The sequence below is a fragment of the Patiria miniata genome, unplaced genomic scaffold, assembly GCF_015706575.1.
Source record: "Patiria miniata isolate m_02_andy unplaced genomic scaffold, ASM1570657v1 HiC_scaffold_20, whole genome shotgun sequence".
Lineage (NCBI taxonomy): Eukaryota > Metazoa > Echinodermata > Asteroidea > Valvatida > Asterinidae > Patiria > Patiria miniata.
In genome coordinates this window covers 6,077,370-6,096,489 of record NW_024037059.1, presented here as the reverse complement: position 1 = coordinate 6,096,489, position 19,120 = coordinate 6,077,370, and the positions used below count along the sequence as shown (strand labels likewise).

The window sequence follows — 19,120 nt, the reverse complement described above, 5'->3', positions numbered from 1 at the left end:
CCAAAAGAACTGTGCCTGTATATATTTCAACTTTGCTTTATGGGGTCGGAATTCAAAGTTTTGTTAGCACAACGAGGGCGCTGTTTTATCCTTTTTAAACCGACTTCAAGGCAGGCGCGGTTCTAGGGGGGGGGGGGGGGGCTTTAGCCCCCCCAAATTTTGTCTAGCCCCCCCAAAATAAATTCCGTAAAAAGAAATTGCATTAGCAAAAAAGATTGTGATGTACATGCAAACGGTCTCCCCCTAAAGAAATAGTCTTGACAAGGGTGCATTTTTTGTAGTTAATATAGTGTGAATGATTTTAGGATTTTATTGGCGCTCCCCATTGAAAATATGGCATCCCCCCCACCTATTGATTTTCGGAAGCCTAAGTGTGGAGAAAATAACCGGTCTACATTTCAGCATGCCTCCCTGAAAAAAAATTCTGGATCCACCCTGCTAGCCCCCCCCCAAAAAAAATATTGGTTCTAGAACCGCGCCTGCTTCAAGGTGAGTAATATAAAATTGAGGGCGCTGTTTGTCAAGTTTAAAGTTATTTTCTTTTAAGTTATGTTTTTCAAATGTTGGGGTGCTGTTAATAATTGTTTTAGTAACCAAGTCTTTTTTCTAAATAATGAGGTCACTGTTTTAAAAAATAAACCACACTTGCGAACAAAATTGTAACGTGGTGCTTGAACTTTATTTTTTTTCCATCTGGTTTAAACTTGTACATGTATATATATATATTTTTAATTTGACCTTTGACCTGACCCTTCAACTTTGACATAACCTTTGACATGACCCTGAAACTTGACGTAACCTTTGACCTGACCGTTGACCTTTCACCACAACCCCCCAAAAAGCCCAGCCACACACAGGCCCCCCCCCCCCCCAGTGCGCACACGCATGTCCCCGCCCACAGACACCAACAAGCAGCAGTCACCCAACTACCCACACCAACTTGTGGCCAATTATTGATGAGTGTACACAGCACCCTCTAGATCTTGCAAATTGACCAATCATGGATACCCAAGTAGAAAACAAAATAATAAGGATCTATTAAACTCCGACAATTGGTTCAGTTTTCTACAAGGCAGATGATACTTTGGGTTTTTGGTTACGAGCGTTGCCATGGGAACCCACTATCTACTGTCAAGAATGACAATTTAAGAGACTCTTTGCACCTTTCCTTAATTACCCCTTGACATTATCAGATGTTCACAGTTGCATCATAACTTCTGATTCAATCAAATAAAAAATTAACAAACGGTTATGTTTTGCAAATTTGCTTGGACATTTTACAGTGTCGAATAATTTTAGGTCAATCATATCGATCCTATTAAATTATACAGGGAAAATCTCCAGAGTGTAATTCTTATAAATCTTTATGCTGTTCTCAGTATCTACAATGTGCACAAAGTAGTCATCTTTAACTGTAATTTCACTGACATTTTATCTGCTGGTTCTTTTTAGTAACTGCAATGTTTTCGTTATTGCTTGATTTGCAACATCACAAAATGGCAATAAATTAAATTTGTGAGATTTTCTTTAACTGCATCAGTTTTTGATCTCAATTTGCTTTTATAAAATGAGGCGACGAGAATAAATTGCTTGATAATGAATGCAAGTATGACAGAAATGAGGGTTTGGTAGCAGACTATGCTCTCTGGAAATTTCACTTCAACAAACAATATTTTATTAAGCAAACAACACTTTAAAATAAACCAAAGTGCTGCTTACAAAGTAATTTAAACTTAAAAGTTTTCGGTAAACAAAAAGCATTGTTATTTTCACTGGGTTCTATATTCTAAACAGTTATCCCAGAATGAATTGAAAGGAAAACCACATGTACCATTTTCTCCTAACTTTAAAAAGCCTCGTTTTTAATGAACCGATTCATATGCAAATTATTCAAATGTTTGTTTTGGCGTCCAGGCTTAGCGAAACACTGATTGGTCCACACGGAGATTTGACCTCTGTGATTGGCTCAGCTTTGGGCGGAATATTTTTCCCTTTGATAGGAGAGCACGTGCGGCCTCTTGTGCGCTGAACCGACGGGACGCCATTTTGAAAAACACGCATGAAAATGGCTGCCGACTGTTTGTGCTTGAAGACATTTGCAAGACTCTTTCAGCTTCTTCGAGTTTTCAAGAAGAACAATAACTGGATCAAGGCGGGAGTCCGAGAAACAACAGTTTTCACCATCATTTTCTTGGTACGTTAAAAATAAAAATAGGCGAGAAAAGTGTCATTCTTACTGGACAGTCCTACCACGGAGCTATAGCTCCATGTGGGATCATGCCACACGTAGTTTGCCCTCTTTTCCAATGCCATTTTCCATGCTGTGGTAAAAATGTACTTTAACCCCTCTGTTGGGAGACAAATTGGAAAGATTCCCATATATTGCTATCACTAATTTTTCCCTTCAGTGACCTATCAGCCGTCTGAAAGTGATAATATGTCCTAAAAAGTCAAATTTAGCAGGGAAAATATCCTATTTAATACTGAGAAAACACAACAATTTTCAGACCAGTTCATACTGTTTGTGCACAGGGTGAAAAGAGTTGGCCAGATATGGGAATCTTTTCTGAGAGAGATTTATGTGCAAAAAATGTTGCAACCTGACGCCACTTTTTTTCTTCATATATCGACGCAATGAAGGTTATTCATTACAAAAATCTGGGTCAAGGGCGGATCCAGGGGGAGCCAACGGGGGCCATGCCCCCCCCCAAAAAAAATTAACGAAACCATTTTTTTTTTTAAAGTGGTGTCACAATAAAGGCAGGCACCGTGTTAGCCCCATAAATGTGGCCTATTTACTGGACTGCCTCCGTAAACATAGGCCACACATCCACATGTACAAAAATCGTGTCGACGGAGCCAAATTTTGATTTTCACATTTAGGCTTAGTTTGTAGGTTTTTTTTGCTTTAGAAGCATACTCACCCTCTTTATAGGCTAATCAGAAAGTGCTGCCTTTTTCAGATGTATATTTTTCGTGAAATTTCCAGATTCATTTTTACACGTTTGCGTATCAAAATTTCAACATGAAATTTCACAAAAATTAGACATCTGAAAAAGGCAGCACTTTCTGATTAGCCTGTAAAGAGGGTGAGTATGCTTCTAAAGCAAAAAAAACCTACAAACTAAGCCTAAATGTGAAAATCAAAATTTGGCTCCGTCGACACGATTTTTGTACATGTGGATGTGTGGCCTATGTTTACGGAGGCAGTCCAGTAAATAGGCCACATTTATGGGGCTAGCACCGTGTATACCACCATCTTTCCTCCAAAAGATTTGGTTAAAGTGGTCATATCAGAAATATCCTCAGATGGCACCACAGAGCATCGATCTACAGACTACAGTAGAATCCAAAAAAAGTCAAGGCCCTTAAGTGGGCCCCAAACCCAACGCCGAATTTTTGGGGACCCTCTTTTTGGGGGACCAAAACATTTTTTGGTCCCCCAAAAAGTGGGTCCCAAAAAATCCAGCTGGATTTTGGGGGACTACAAAACTTTTTTGGCCCCCCAAAACAATTGTGTTTGGATCCGCCCTTGATTTGGGACTGAGAAACATTTCAAATTTTGTTAGGAAATACTTAAATAATTTTCTTGACTCTCCATAGACTTTGTACACAACCGTGTAACCGTGCATCAGGTTGCAGCTCAGGATGCCTGTGAGGGCCAGGGATGAGGCACCATCCTGAGGTCATAATTACATCTTTTCTGGCTTTCAGGATGACTGAGAGCTCCAAATTGGTGAGTGCCTCAGAATTTTTTGTAGTAAACTTTTATAAGACAGAAATTAGAAAACATATTTTACACATCCGAGGCTTATAGGGGCATACCTTACATAATGCATTGGTTACCTCAGACTGTACCGCAGAGCATCTGGATTCTAAAATTTCCTTGGGCCCTTTAGCGTGCCCAGGACCTCACACTGTAAGACATTTTGTGCTAAGCGCTCGTATTAGTCCTCAGAACAAATGCCCCAATGCATCGTTGCAAAAATTCCCTTTCCCAAAATAAAATGCAAGAAACTATGAAGAAGAAAATACATGGTTTTCAACTTTAAAGTAAACAGTAAGTTAAAATGTGTGAAAAAAAAAATATCGTAATAACGTTTGCTCAAATACATTGTAATTCAGGGGGAAAGGGGCCAAATGACCAAAACAATCAGTTCTAGATAAAAATAACCTATCCTCTGTCCACAAAGTCCAGAGCCAAGAATCGGCTTCATAGAAATTCAATCATGTGAAGGCCTGGGACATTCACTATTACTAGTGCAAACAACAGCGAAGAAAATCAAACAGACTTCACGGAGCCCTTTGCAGCAACGAGGCATATAGAGCATGATAATTGAACCCTGGTCCTGTAAAATGGATACTAATCAACGTTTTGAATGTCACAATTGCATGAGCACGGTCAAACCAAACGGGGTTAATACTTGGACAAGTGATGCAGCGTGAATTTATGTAATAGACTCATTGGTGTTTGGGGGCATGCTCATGCATATGGGCGTCGCAAGGGGGGGGGTGCTTGCCCACCCATCCCCCCCCTGGAAAAGGAAAAAAAGGGGAAAAAAGGGAAGAAAAAAGAGAAAAAAAGAGAAGATTAGAAAAGGAGGCGCGAAGTCATATTGGTGTAAATTTAATGGGTTGGGGGGGGGGGGCAAAATGTTACTGCCCTCCTCTAAAACTAATAAATCGAGAAAATGTTGAGAAATACAGGAATTTTTTGGGAAAAATATGTTTTGCCCCCTCTAGAAAAAAATTGTGGCGACGCCCATGCTCATGCATAGATAATTTTGAGGCCCAAATGAACAGTGAGTTTGAATTGTGAAGTCAATGTTGGATTCAGGTACATTCAGTAGATTAAAATAGGAAAATTTTAAGGTTTGGCAATTATTTTGCTCCTGTTATTGAAAAAACACAGTTTTGAATGTGTGGTTTTTTTTTCAATTCTTCCGTGATACATTTGTTTTGTCTTGACAACTCTACATGCTTGTTTTACCAGTCATGATAAGGCATTAGGCATAATTGATGATAAAAATAATGTTTATACAAGAACTATACAATGTACATGTAGGCATACGCTAGCCTCTATTTGACAACTGGAAGTCACTTACATGTAGAATATAAATATGATGTGAGATTTAACGATTTAAAAAAATGATTCCTTCCTTAAATCCTTCAAAAGTTTTCTTCAATCCATCCTCAAGTGTCCCATGTTTGTGATGGATTTGATTCCAAGAATAGACAGTCAAACTTTGGCATCTACTGTAATTGATACGTACAAAATGTATTTCAAAGACAAAAGTGCTCATTTATATCATAACTATTTTTGTTATCAAAAATGTTACTTTTTTCACTAAAAAAAGTGCACTTACTCTTACATCAAATTGAAATGCAATTTGGAATATGACTTGGGTTTGGATTGACATTGTATTATTTAGCAAATTTGTAATTTCCCCACACCCTAATTATGAGTGTCCTGCCCCCAAAAGAGGAAGTTTGCCCAAAAGTTGTAGTTTTCATGTAATTTGAACTTTCATTTTTGTTAGCTTAAGCCCCTGTCACACTTTTGCGTATCCCAATTCCTTATGAGGTCCTTATCAACAATTTTCAATACGCAGCCGTACGATCAAAAACGTCAAATTTTTTTTGATTGCTTTGACTAATGTGCGACGCACATCTAGCGAACAAGTAACGAATTCAGCGCATCCACTGCGCAGGACCAGCGGTACTAATTCGTGCAATACGTCGGCATTCGATATGAGTTCGTTCATCGTGCGTTGTATCTGCGCTGCAAGTACGCTATGTATATGTCCAATATAGGAGGTCTGCGTATTACCGCGTATGAATGGCTTATTCCCCATGAACACATACCGTACTCGTACCGCGCTCGACCGATGTGGGACCGATGCACTGCGTATTTATAACTTATGACCTGCGTAACAGCGTACGCAGCGTAGTTTTGTGCATGCCCAAAACTATCCAGCGTACTGGGCCGTACCATGCGTATGCCTGCGTACATAAAACTTACACAAAACGATAGAGATGCAAATGAGGTGCGTATTGTGCATACGACTGCGTATGAAAAAAATGTCAATGCGCAACTCATAAGGAATTAGGATACGCAGAAGTGTGACAGGGCCCCTACTGCAAGAAGTCTCGATAAATGATTCTGCTTCTGCCATTTAATTGAATTGAAAACCCTGCCCACAAAAGGGTAGGGGAAAATGGCTATTCAATTGTGTACTCTTGATTTATACCACAAGCCAACTGGCTGTGTGGTTAGCTTACAGTGACTTTTTAGTAGTAACCATTTGCTTGAGTATATGGTCCTTCAAGTTTTTAAAGTGCATCTCACCTGTGAAACGCTGGAGCTGGTCATTGCACTGCAGCCACAGTTGAGACAAGACTATCCCTACTCCTCCCTGGTGATTCCTGACCGGCTCATCACCGTACATTCCTCCACCCTTCCCTCTACCCACCATCCCTACCCTCAGCCCCTACCCTCTTTCCTCTTACTACCATCACTCGCACGCACCACTTGCACGCACCGTACCATGTCTATCTTTCCTTCATCCTCTTTCCTATCCACCTGTACTCTTTTTTTTCTGTCGCTCTCTCGCACGCACTGTTCCATTTCTGCCTACCTTCCCTGCTTCCTCTTTTTCTCCTCTTCACCCCTACTCTTTTCTTTTGTCACTTGCACGCACTGTTTCATTTCTACCTTTCCTCCTCCCTGCTTCCTCTTTTCTCCACCCCTACCTTCCCTTTCCATCTCTTGCACGCACCATCTAATTTCTGGCCCTCCCCCCCCCCCCCTTCTTCCTCTCTCTACTAACATGGGATCATGACAGCTACCTTCCCGGTGGTGATCCTGTTAAGGGAAGCTTTCTTTTTTTTTAAGGGAAAATTCCCCAACTAAAGCTGTCAAATAAGGGATGTTGAATTGTGATAAACTTTTAATCTCCATTAAGTCTTTATATAAAAATTTTGATCATGATGATCATTTCATCATGTTGCGTTATGCAATTTCATATTGAGGCAAAAGAAAGTTTCCAAATTTTTCTAACTAGGGGGTCGTAATTATTTAAGACTTTTTTCTCTCAAAATCAGAAACATAATTCGCTAAGAAATTCTTGTATTTTGTTGTTTGCATAAATTGCAATTGCTTACCACGATGGAGGCAAAAAGTGGAATCAAAATGTTGTGCTTTTTACATTTGGAAAATTGAGAAGCTTAACCTGTAAATAAATACAATTTAAGGCTGCAATAAATTTTCATTTATGGGAGAGAGTTAAGGGTGAGATGTTGGGACTGATGCCTAAATCACATTGGGAGTTATGACAGATCAATGTTAAAGATAGCCAGCGAGTCAGGATGACATACGTACAGGCCTCCTCCGTATTTAGAGCCACACATTGATGCATGATAGCCCTAACAGTCCTGAATCCTCCAATTTCAATATAATTTTGCACACCCCCTAGGGAGTTAGGGTTAAAATTCCTTTTTTTACTTGACATTTGTTGTAGGATGAGATAAATGAAGGAGGTGCATGACCCATTACCTCAAGTAAAATTCTGCAGTCATTTCTGAAAAACTCCCAGCGATAATACCATAATTAGAAGTTGAACAAATTCTGGTTGTAATGTACATGTAGATTCTTACTTGTTGTTTTTTTTAAATTGTTTTTACCAACAGCTGTCTGCATTTTGCCTATACTGATAGCTCACCCAACGTTCCATGGTTTTGGACCTCCAACTACAGAAAGCAACACTGTAGAAGGTGAGTTTGTAATGCTTTGGTCAGTGTTATACCTATCCACATTCCATCAAAGCTAGACTTGGTCCCACAAATTGGCGATTGTGTAGTGTAGGGCCCTGTTCCTTATAAAGAACAAAAATCTGCTTTTAGGTTATTAAACTTACCAAACTAGTTAGTGATATTACAAACCAACAGGTATGCCCTAGATAGAGGCCAGGGTTTTTGTTTATTGAGACAAATTTTTGGTTAAAGCACTGATAGAAGATCACAGTGAACATGCGAAACTGTGTTGATTTGCACGGCACTTACCAAACTGTTCAATATTACCACCAAAAAAAGCATGTCATGAGAACGAGGAGAAGTCTGCTTTAGTCAGACAAAAGTCATTTTGGAATAAACAAAAACACCTTTGACTTTAATCTTATCAAAACTAAAGAGGGGCCACTACACAGTTGCCAAAAAATTTGGAAACTCCTGAAGGTAAAAGTAAACAAAAAAATGTTGAGCTGATTCAATTGCATTTTGAGGAGTAAGGATTCAATGTTTCAATGTCTCAATTGTTTTCAATGTGTACACCACTGAAATTTCTCAGTTATTCCAAAAATGATGAGCAGTGTATCCTTGACTTGAAGGCATATACATGTAAGATCACTTGCTCTTTATTCCTTTCGTTCGTTTCCAATGTTAACACGACTTAAAATCAAAAGAAGCATGTGTTCAAAAGCTAGCCTGTTGAGGTTTCAGCTCAGTGGAAAATTATGAGAAACCGATATTTTGGAAAATTCTGAATGGGACTTTACATAGTTTCTGGAGAGCTCCCATTCTTCGTTTACAGCAACTGCTTACTTTTCTAAATAGCTAAAGTTCTTGGTAATCTTTCATGCATGGTCTAGTGGTTTGATGGAGTGTGGATTACATAATTCTATCCTTAACAGTTCTGAAACTGTCACTTGTAATATTTGTCATATCCTAGGGTTTAGGGTTACAGGGACATTTACGGCCTGAAATCCCCAAACATGACATTTTGTTATTGTTTACTCATCCTATTTCAAAGGTCTTGTTGAAAGGAAAACAACCTATTATCTTATCGTTCCTGAGAAAAGAAAAAAAAACCTTGTTTACATCAAATGTGGGGAACATTTTGTGGCATAAGCATATGTATTTCAAGCCATGTCTTTTCAATGTAGGCCTATAGTACATGTTGTGTGTGTGTGTCACACAATACACACAGCACCAATACACACAAATGTTGTTTCTTGCACGTCCGTTCACAACTAGCACTCAACAGCTCGATTTTTGAGATTTTTGCAAAAATAACCCCCAAAATTCCTAGTTTTTAAGTGGACGTATTGAAATGCTATTTCCAATGGATATTAAGTCATTTAAAATGCGTTTCTGTATCCCAATTGGGCGTATATTCCAGGCCGTAATGTCCATGTAACCCAAACAAAATCAATTGATGTAAATAAGAAAGCAGCTATGAAACCAAAAGTGGTGAATTGAACTCTGCCTTTGCCTTGTCCACTCACTTTGTTTTAAAAAGTGCCCCTGCAAAAGATGTACAATTTCCTAAACAGGCTTTTTTAACAAATCTCAAATCCTTCAAATACACAAACTGATTCATTTTTGAAACTGATTCGTTTTTTTAGTTGATGTGATTTTACCCACTTGCTTTGATTATTAGTCCTCCACATAACACATAAAAATGTGAAAATAAAGTGAAGCCCTATTTTCAGTCATCTCCTGTCTGAGATAAAATAAATTTATAGCGATTTCTTGCATTGTTGAGATTCAGTTGGGGTCTATCAGGTTTGTAAAACCTTGTCCTTCCTTGCAGTTTAAAAATTAACATGCTCAAATTCAAGATGCAAATTTACATACATCAAGTTTGCATAAATAAAGTTTCCAACAATAAAGTTTCCAACAGTCAGTCAGGTTTTGACAAGAATGTTTCTAAAAAGTCATAATGTGAATGCAGCAAGATAGTGTGAAGTATATTGCTGTAATTGTGCAAATGGAAGTCATGCAATGCAAGTGCTTTTAAAGGGTTAGTCCTTAGCTAGTTTTATAATTCACACTGCTCACAATTGACCCTATACCTTTAGACAAAATTATCAATTATTTTTATTTGAATGAAAGTGTCTACCTTGCTTTGCACAAAATTGATGAATTCTTATAAATGCCACTGTGTGATTTGGTTTCGACATTTTGTTATAGTCATTGAATGCAAACAGTTGCACTGTTTAAAAATCCTTTGCAATGAAAGAATCAGATAAATGCTTTGAACCAATCATCAATTCTGCATTGCCAAGTTATCATCAATTTGATTATCACATTTGGTAACCATTCCTGAAACCATGTTCAATGGGAAAACCAGTTTTACAATTACAATGACAGGAACATTTCTACTCTTACCATATCTTGCCATGCTCTTTACCTACAAATCTAAATGCCTTATTCTTTACTTTGAAATGACATGGAAATAGACCTTTCCTATATTTGTAAAGATTGATGAGAGCAAGGCTAAATTCTTTTATTTGGATTCCAATGTTTTGTTGTAAAAACAATATTACTAAAACGATTGTGAATTCTTATCTCTCCTTTTTTTCTTGCAAAAAATAAAATAAAAAATATAATAGACAGGTAAGTATATTGTCCCAGTTGTGGATATCCTTAAAATGTTGGAATCCACTTAAAAGAACCATTGAATTTCTGTGAAGTACTTCTGGTTGTTTTTTGTGTGTAAATTAATTTGAACTTGTTAATTAGATGTTGTACCATGCCAATATTTCCAAAAATAAAGTCAAATTTTTACCAGCCAAAATCCAATTTCTCTCATTTGTTATTATGAAACATGATCATGAGATGGCATGTACAACATCTTGGTTTTACTGACACCCTACTGAGGCAATAATTTTAGGCCTACAACCTGTAGAACATGAGTACGAGCCAATATTAATATTTATCTGATGATATATATTTAGATGAGTTAAGCACATAGAGCTATATTAAATTACTAGAGCGCTAACTCGATGCACAAAGCAATGCCTGATGGGCGCATCCATGTTTGTGCGCAAGCCTTGTACAGCTTTTGTACGGCTATTTGCATATCTGCATTTGTATTCCATACCGGTGCGTCATCAAAACCGGCGCGTCATCAAAAGCGTTTCATTTTGCTCTACGCAAACAGCGCAACGTGTGCGCGTCCCTCCGCTGTGGGTACTTTTCGCGGTGACGTTTGTTGAACTGTCATGGCGCGCTTAAGTTGTTTGCGTATCTTCTACTTGCGCGTTGCATTTAGAGTACACTTTTAAAATTCAATCCATCTATTTTGATTGTGTTTTACAAACACGCACATAAATTCAAAATGTCTGCGCCCAGAGAGGCTTCAAAGCGTCTCCGCGCGCAAGAATGAGGAGTTAGTGCTCTAGTAATTTAATATAGCTCTATGGTTAAGCAGCTCCTCCATTCATTATAGCCCTGGTCAATATTTGTGCTTACACTTATTCTCCTAGATGTAGTGTATATCAGATAGAATCTCTTCGATTGAATGTGTGCATGGCTAGGACTCTATGCTTGACCTTGGCCAAATTTGTTTAATTAACTCGACAGTTGTGTTTCGGTGATAGTTTAAATCCCAGTGAATTCTAAAAAAAAAATGTTGAATGGAATATTCAACTGTTGTAGAATGCCATCACTTTGAAACAGAAAATATAGGCCCTAATTAAAAACCAGTTTGGTATTATACGCTTGCTTTGCAGATTCAATAACAACAAATCTGCATTATTTTTTTAACTGACTGAAGAAAAAAAATTAATAGAACTTCTGTTATTTATTCCCCTTCGTTTTTTGTATTGTGCTTAATTTTGTGTGTATATACTTGTAATAAGGTTTTGCTGGGTATCATTTTGACATATTGCCATACACGCACAGGTAATATGCAAAATGAACTCAAGAAAACTTGTATTGCTAATTATTGTGATGGCATTCTTTAGCAAAACATGATTTCAGTAGAGGACCTGCATTAACTTTGCAGTGGAAAATTAAAAAAAGAAACGAGACTTGTATTTTGCATCAATTTTAAATCAACAGTCTGATTTGAATTTTATATAAATTTCATGAATAGTGTAATTTTATTTTTCGCCAATTTATCATACTATACAAAGTCGTCTAGAATAATGTTGTTCTTAAAATTGTAGCGGCCTTTTTTTAAACCAAAGTGGCAAATTTTGCTCTCAGTTTTTTTGATGATGTAAGCATCAAACATTTATCAGTTTATTCACTAATGAGTTTCTTCTTTGAAAGCTCTACTGTTGATATTTATGTTTCATTTTAAAGCCTTTTGTGCAGTGGGAGGCTGTTTGGGTATTTCAGTTCAGGCATGAGACATAAACGGAATGAAATTTACTCAATCAGATAGACTGAGTTTCCACTCCTGTCATGTCTTCATTTCCAACTTTTTTTTTCAATCTTACAGTAACTTTTAAGTGTAAATCATCTGTTCCCTACTTTCAGTGGGTGACAGTGCAATTTCAGTGCAAATTACATTGAAAATTTAAACCCAGACGAAATCCATTGCAAACTGTATTGTGTTTTGGCATTGGATACGCCTACAGTTGAACCAAGTTACTGTAGTTTATATAAAAGCAGCCTGTGATGAAAACAGAAGACTGAATTACTCTTTATCTGCTGAATTGTTCACTCCTCCTTTTTGTAATTAAAAATTAAAGTCCAAAATGCAAAAAAAATCTGCAATTAAATTCTGAATACTCATCCTACTTTTTTGAGTTCCCAGATATGGGAACAAAAGCTATGATTTTCTAACACTAGGCACAGTGTAATTTGAATGCTGAACATCCCCTTTCAAATTCATGGCCATTCTAAGTATTAGGCCAAAAAAAATAGTTCTGCTTCCGGTTTCTTTACCTACTACATGTACCCTATTCTGACAGCCCCTACTCTAATTTTTTTATTGGAAAAATGAGGAAAAAAACCCACAAAACCATCAATTTCTACATGTACCTTTTACCCTTGACTACACCCAGATGCCTCCATATGATCGTACACAAAAAAATTGGCACAAAAATAAATAAATAAATTCCTACCTGCCTACCCTATTTTCGAATGCCATGTAATCGGAAGCAGAACTTTTTAATTTTTTTAGCCTTAAAACCCAAACATGTCTTTTTCCCCCTAAAATTGCCGGTATTTATGTTAAAATAACATTTTCTAGTATGCACACGTACACACCAGATTTGCAAATGTTAGTTGTTTTTAAATTTCCTTGACTTAATATATATTAGTATACTTTTGCCATCTAAAGTAAGAAACCATATTTTTAGTAGTCTGGATCCTTGTTACCAGCAATGAGTAACTTCTTGGAGAGAAAAAAAACACTGATTGTTCACAAAAGAAACAAACTTGCCGTTTGGAGAGAATCTTCAGTCTTAACCGGATACAGCACCTAGAACTTTTCCATTCAAGAACACCAGAGTTAACAGGTGATTGAACACATCCGTACCAGTATGTTGATTCATGAAAGCCCAGTCACTGAACTGATTGGCTCAGAGGACTTAAATTCTTGCGACAGTGGACATAGAAATTAGCTGATCCTGCGTCAACTTCACCTTGGGCTGCTCACACAAGAGTTGTCTCTAACACTTGGGAAATGGAATCATGTGACAGTTCATCGCAGTAACGTCTTGAGCTGGACTACACCTTTTAACAGGTTGTGCCTGTTTTACCAGAAATCAGTCCAGACCTGTGACAGTTCATCAGGGTGATATCTCTTCACCAAGGAGCCAGTCTAAATTGGACAGTTCACCACTGTGACATCACTTCACCCAGCATCCAGTCTAGACCTGTGACATTGAGTTCACCATGTCTCTTCACCCAGAACCAGTCTAAAACCGTGACAGTTCATCATGGTGACATCTCTTCACCCAGTAGCCAGTCTAGACCTGTGACAGTTCATTGTGGTGACATCTCTTCACCCAGTAGCCAGTCTAGACCTGTGACAGTTCATCATGGTGACATCTCTTCACCCAGTAGCCAGTCTAGACCTGTGACAGTTCATCATGGTGACATCTCTTCACCCAGTAGCCTGTCTAAACCAGTGACAGTTCATCATGGTGACATCTTTTCACTCAGTAGCCAGTCTAGACCTGTGACAGTTCATAATGCATCGTGACACCGGTGACCACCTTTTCACCCGGAAGCCCGTCTAGATCTGTGACACTGAGTTCACCATGGTGACATCTCTTCACCCAGTAGCCGGTCTAGACCTGTGACAGTTCATCATGGTCACATCTCTTCACCCAGTAGCCAGTCTAGACCTGTGACAGTTCATCATGGTGACGTCTCTTCACTCAGTAGCCAGTCTAGACCCGTGACAGTTCATCATGGTGACATCTCTTCACCCAGTAGCCAGTCTAGACCTGTGACAGTTCATCATGGTGACATCTCTTCACCCAGTAGCCAGTCTAGACCTGTGACAGTTCATCATGGTGACATCTCTTCACCCAGTAGCCTGTCTAAACCAGTGACAGTTCATCATGGTGACATCTTTTCACTCAGTAGCCAGTCTAGACCTGTGACAGTTCATAATGCATCGTGACACCGGTGACCACCTTTTCACCCAGAAGCCCGTCTAGATCTGTGACACTGAGTTCACCATGGTGACATCTCTTTACCCAGGAGCCAGTCTAAAACTGTGACAGTTCATAATGCATCGTGACACCTCTTCAGCCACAGTAGCCAGTCTATATCTGTGACACTGAGTTTATCATGGTGACATCTCCAGACAGTCTAGGTTTGTTACAGTTCATCATGGTGACATCTCCCCACCAGTAGCAAGTGGCAGCATGTAGTTCCTCCATGCAACATCTTTTTCCCCTCCAGCAGCAAATATATAAATAGACATGACATTATGGACTTAGTTTTGTCAGGACTTGGTGATCCAAACTAGGAAAATATGGTTTCTTTTTTCATGGCTTCAAATCTTTCCCGATATATATTTGTACTTGTTGTAGAGTGTCAAATTTAGCCTCCGATTAACGTAGTAATTAGTAATTATAGTTATGGTTGGATTAATAGACTGTAGTGCGCGTGATCCTTGTAATGGCCTAGCATCAGGGTGTCAGTTGGATATATTATCTGGCTGGTGATGGCGTATCTTTACATTTGAGGGAAACCTGTTTTACCCTCCTCCACAAACCTCCAAATGAGAAACAAGTAATGATATCATAAATATATAGGTTAGGGAAGAATAACATGCTTGATCCTTGGAATGGCCCAACATCAGGGTGTCAGTTGGGTGTACATGTATGCCCTGGCTGGCGGTGACGGCGTATCATTTTAAACTGACTTTCGTATTAACCAGTTTATGCCAGGAATATTTTGACCAGAACGGAGCGAGACGCGGGATTACCCTCGGGCATCACTTTATATTTCCAGCCTCGTTTACTGCGTGCGGGTTGCTGACATCATATTTCTGGCCTCGCTCCCTGCATGTTTATATCTGTCATCTGTTCTGAATGCCGAAAACATTTGTGTGAAGACACGTTATCTGGCGTGAACTGGTTATTAGAAACATAAAAGAATTTAAAATGCTTCTCTTCATTTTTGTTTAACTGATATACGTGTTTGTAAGATTAGTAAGAAAATAAAAAGGTAGTTTAATTCTGATTATTTGTTAAAGCAGACGACAGGCGTGAACATTGGGGCTGTCCTAAATATCCTGCATATATTTGAAAATTTGATCATCAATCAAAGATTTTTGCTATTTTTAACATTCGAAAATAGAAAAATATTTACATGTATGCACTCGTGCAATGGTAATTTGAGTCATTGTATTTTGTAAGGTTGGGTTTTTATTGTCAAATGAAACTTTTTTGTCAACGGTAACTTTCTTGTCGACACGTACATGTACATGTATTTATTGGTCCCAACTAGGGATCAGTTAATTCAGAGTGAAAATCACTCTAATTTCACATTCAAATATTCTGAAAAGAATAAATCCAGCTAAACTTTAATAAAAATTCAATCTATTCCATTAAATGAATTTCACTCTGCAACATATGTTGCCTAGTTCCAGTCGGTGGGAGTGAATATTCACCTGGAAAAGAGTGAATGTTTACTCTTTAGAAATAAGAGTGTGCTCCGTGAACCTTTTGTCCCATCTTAACTTGCTCAAATGGATTTTTATCTTCACTATTCATGGTGTAAATAAGAAGGGAAAATACCCTCCAAAAGGCCATTCACCAGAAAATGTTCCATGACTTTAAAATTATTAAAACTTGTATTTAACCGTTGCTTACATGTGAAGAAATTGAGACAGATTTTAGGATTTTTGCTAGTGTGCTTTCCAATTATTCCAAATGTGAAAGAAAAGCTGGGCATTTAGATTAAAAGGTAAATAGCATGGCAAGATATGGTAAGAGTAGAAATGTTCCTGTCATTGTAATTGTAGACTTGTTTTTCCAGTTGAACATGGTTTCAAGAATAATTACCGATGTGATAATCAAATTGATGACAACTTGGCAATGCAGGATTGATGATTGGTTCAAAGCATTTATCTGAGTCTTTCATTGCAAAGGATTCTAACCCAGTGACAACTGTTTTCATTCAATGACTATAGCAAACTAAAACATATCAAATAATCTCACAAGGCACAAATCATTTCCATCTATTTTCTAGTCAAAATGTGACTACTGTTTATGAATTGATGGATTACTGCGAGTACATGCTTGAATTTTATTTCCAATATCATTCCTTGATGCAGTCCGTTTCTATCAAAATTTGTTTGCCTTTGTATGATTTATTTTTTTAAATTTTCAAATATTTACTCCTACTGGATCAATACATTGCAAAGATTTCTTTTAATGATGGCTTATTTTCCTCTAGCACTGCATATTGTTTTTTAATTAAACAGTGGTTGATAACTGGAAAAAAGTACTTCAAGTGGTGAGGTGTTATAGACAAGGCAGAGTATAAAGTGCCCCCCACACTAAAATATGCATGGGGACTGCTAGCTAGCTCCAATTAAAAGCCATTGATTGGATGATCGCTGCAAATGAAGAATTGTTTATTTTTTAATCCTTTTTAGCTTTGTTCGTGCATGGACGGTAGTTGAACACATGGCTATAAAAAACTTACTCTTGTCTTATCACAAAAAGTATGCAAAATCGTCAGTGTCTTGAATTAAGGCAACTTTCAAGCATTTGAATTGCATTGGTTTTAAATACTGAACAGTTATGCCCCTGTCTTATTGATATTTGCCAGAGACACATTCAAATTCAGCAAAAAATCAAAGCTAATCACCTCAGAAATTGCTTTGATTGGCAAATGGAGAATTATGTTTGTGTTCTAGCAGGGTGGCCACTACTGTAGCTTTTCACTTGCAAACATTAAACGTACTGACACACAGTATTTCTGTATTTGAATCCCTCATTAACCCTAACAGTCCTGAATCCTCCAGTCATAACATGAAATGTTATACCCCTAGAGAGTTTTGGTTGTTAAATCTGAGTTGCAGTATTGTGGCCACCCTTGTCATTTTAAATTACGAGAGACATCTTCTACGACCTTTCTTCGTTACAACTGTAAAATTTACTGAACTAATGCATGTTATTCCATTTTGTTTTCCTTTTCTCCCAACATGTGCCAAGTCTGTGAAGGCTTTGAAGTCCGGAATCTATTGATGCTGCTCCTGACGTCTGGATCTGATGCCAACCGGTCGGACTCTCCTCGGGAAGATTGGATGGAATCGTCTTAGGGAAAGGGCAAATCTATGGCAAACTCATATCTAGAAACATAATCAAAACTAGGAAGTTTTGGCTGAAGAAGCATTCCAAAGAAGCTTGTGAGGCTTAAAAGATTTTCATAATTTTAAATAAAATAGTAGCAATGAGAGCTGGAATTCTAAATGAAGGATTTTGCACAGTGTTCCTTGCAATCTCAAACAAGTGAAAACCCTTGCCATGGATTTGCCCTGTACACTCAAATATAAAGATGTAGAACCAGGCACATGTCACATATATCAAATTAATTATTGGTTTTTGCAAAGGTTTTTGTAAAACAAAAAACAAAAAAAAACAAGAGTTTTAAAGTAAATTTTTTCATCTCAAATTTGATCAACTATCTGTAAATAATCTTTACATTATCAAGACTTGAAGAACCTATAAACCGCTCTTATTTCAAAACGTCTAATTTCTTTGACGACAAGATCTTGCATTGAACTCTTTCCTTTCAACAAGCTCCTTTATTTATTCGAAATGGCTTCATGCTGCACAAAATAAAACCTTGGCAATTAGGTTGGTGTGGTTTGATGTAACATTTCTTAGGATTGAGAATTTCCCTTTAAATTTGAAAACAAGAGGGTCACCTTTTCTAACTAAATTTCCTGATTTTATTGAATGTTAAGATTTTTATTGAAAATTTTGATTATCACAATGACTTTTTATTGAAAATTTTGATTATCACAATTACTTTTTAGTCATTTTTTCCTGACATGTGCCTGGTTTATTTGGTTATATAGAAATTAAGTATCTACATGAGCACACCATATGAATGATTCAGTCAGTCAAACTCAATAATTGTAGAGAATTTTGCCAGTATCCTTGCAGTTGTATGTCAAATGCCGCAGTTTCAGATCCTGCTTTTCCACTTATAAAAAGCACTTAAATGAATGACACGTAATTGTCATACAGTTTAAATTATCAAAGTAACTTTTAAAGTTATCTCCCCTTGCTAGTTTTGAGTTTCACTCAGAAAAAGATTTTTCTAACAATTCAAATTATCAGACCACGTTTAGTTAATATGCAATGATTTCTAATTGCTGCCAGAAAATACTGTTGTGCGTGATGGCCCAAAATGAAAGCGCATTATTTTTCAGAATGTTGAAAATATCCGAAAAAAAACTTTCTTTTTAAATGAAACTTCAATTGAAGAAAAAATTCAGTAAAAAGAAATCAATGTGTTCAAAAGCACAAATAGAGAACTTTAAACTAGCCAAATCTTAAGAGCAATGTGACTCTTATGAATAATTAAATACAGTTTAGTACTTTATGTTCCAAAAAATAGAACTTTTTGGTGACACTGGCTGGTAAATTGCTGTAAATCATTCCTATGGTGTGCTCGTAGAGATTTGATGTTTTTTTTGAACGAATAAAACAAATCTTTGCTTTTTTGGTGTTGTGTTTTTATTACCAAAGTAATTTAGATGACTTAAATGCAAAGTTTAATATTGTGTACAGGTACAGTTCTAAAAATGGGAACAAAATGTTAATCAAAAAGAATTCATTTTACAAAATTGCTTCAAAAATTGCTAATTTTATAGAGAAGAATATACATTTTTAGAGTTGTATTT

The 19,120-nt window shown here is 37.3% G+C and overlaps 1 long non-coding RNA gene across 1 annotated transcript; it reads left to right on the top strand.

Annotated features, from left to right (window-relative positions):
• Window positions 1-1,979: 1,979 nt before the first annotated feature.
• Window positions 1,980-18,905, top strand: LOC119727170. The gene is made up of 4 exons (XR_005270912.1): window positions 1,980-2,194; window positions 3,604-3,736; window positions 7,690-7,773; window positions 17,421-18,905. It is a non-coding gene; the product is annotated as an uncharacterized LOC119727170 (long non-coding RNA).
• Window positions 18,906-19,120: the final 215 nt, after the last annotated feature.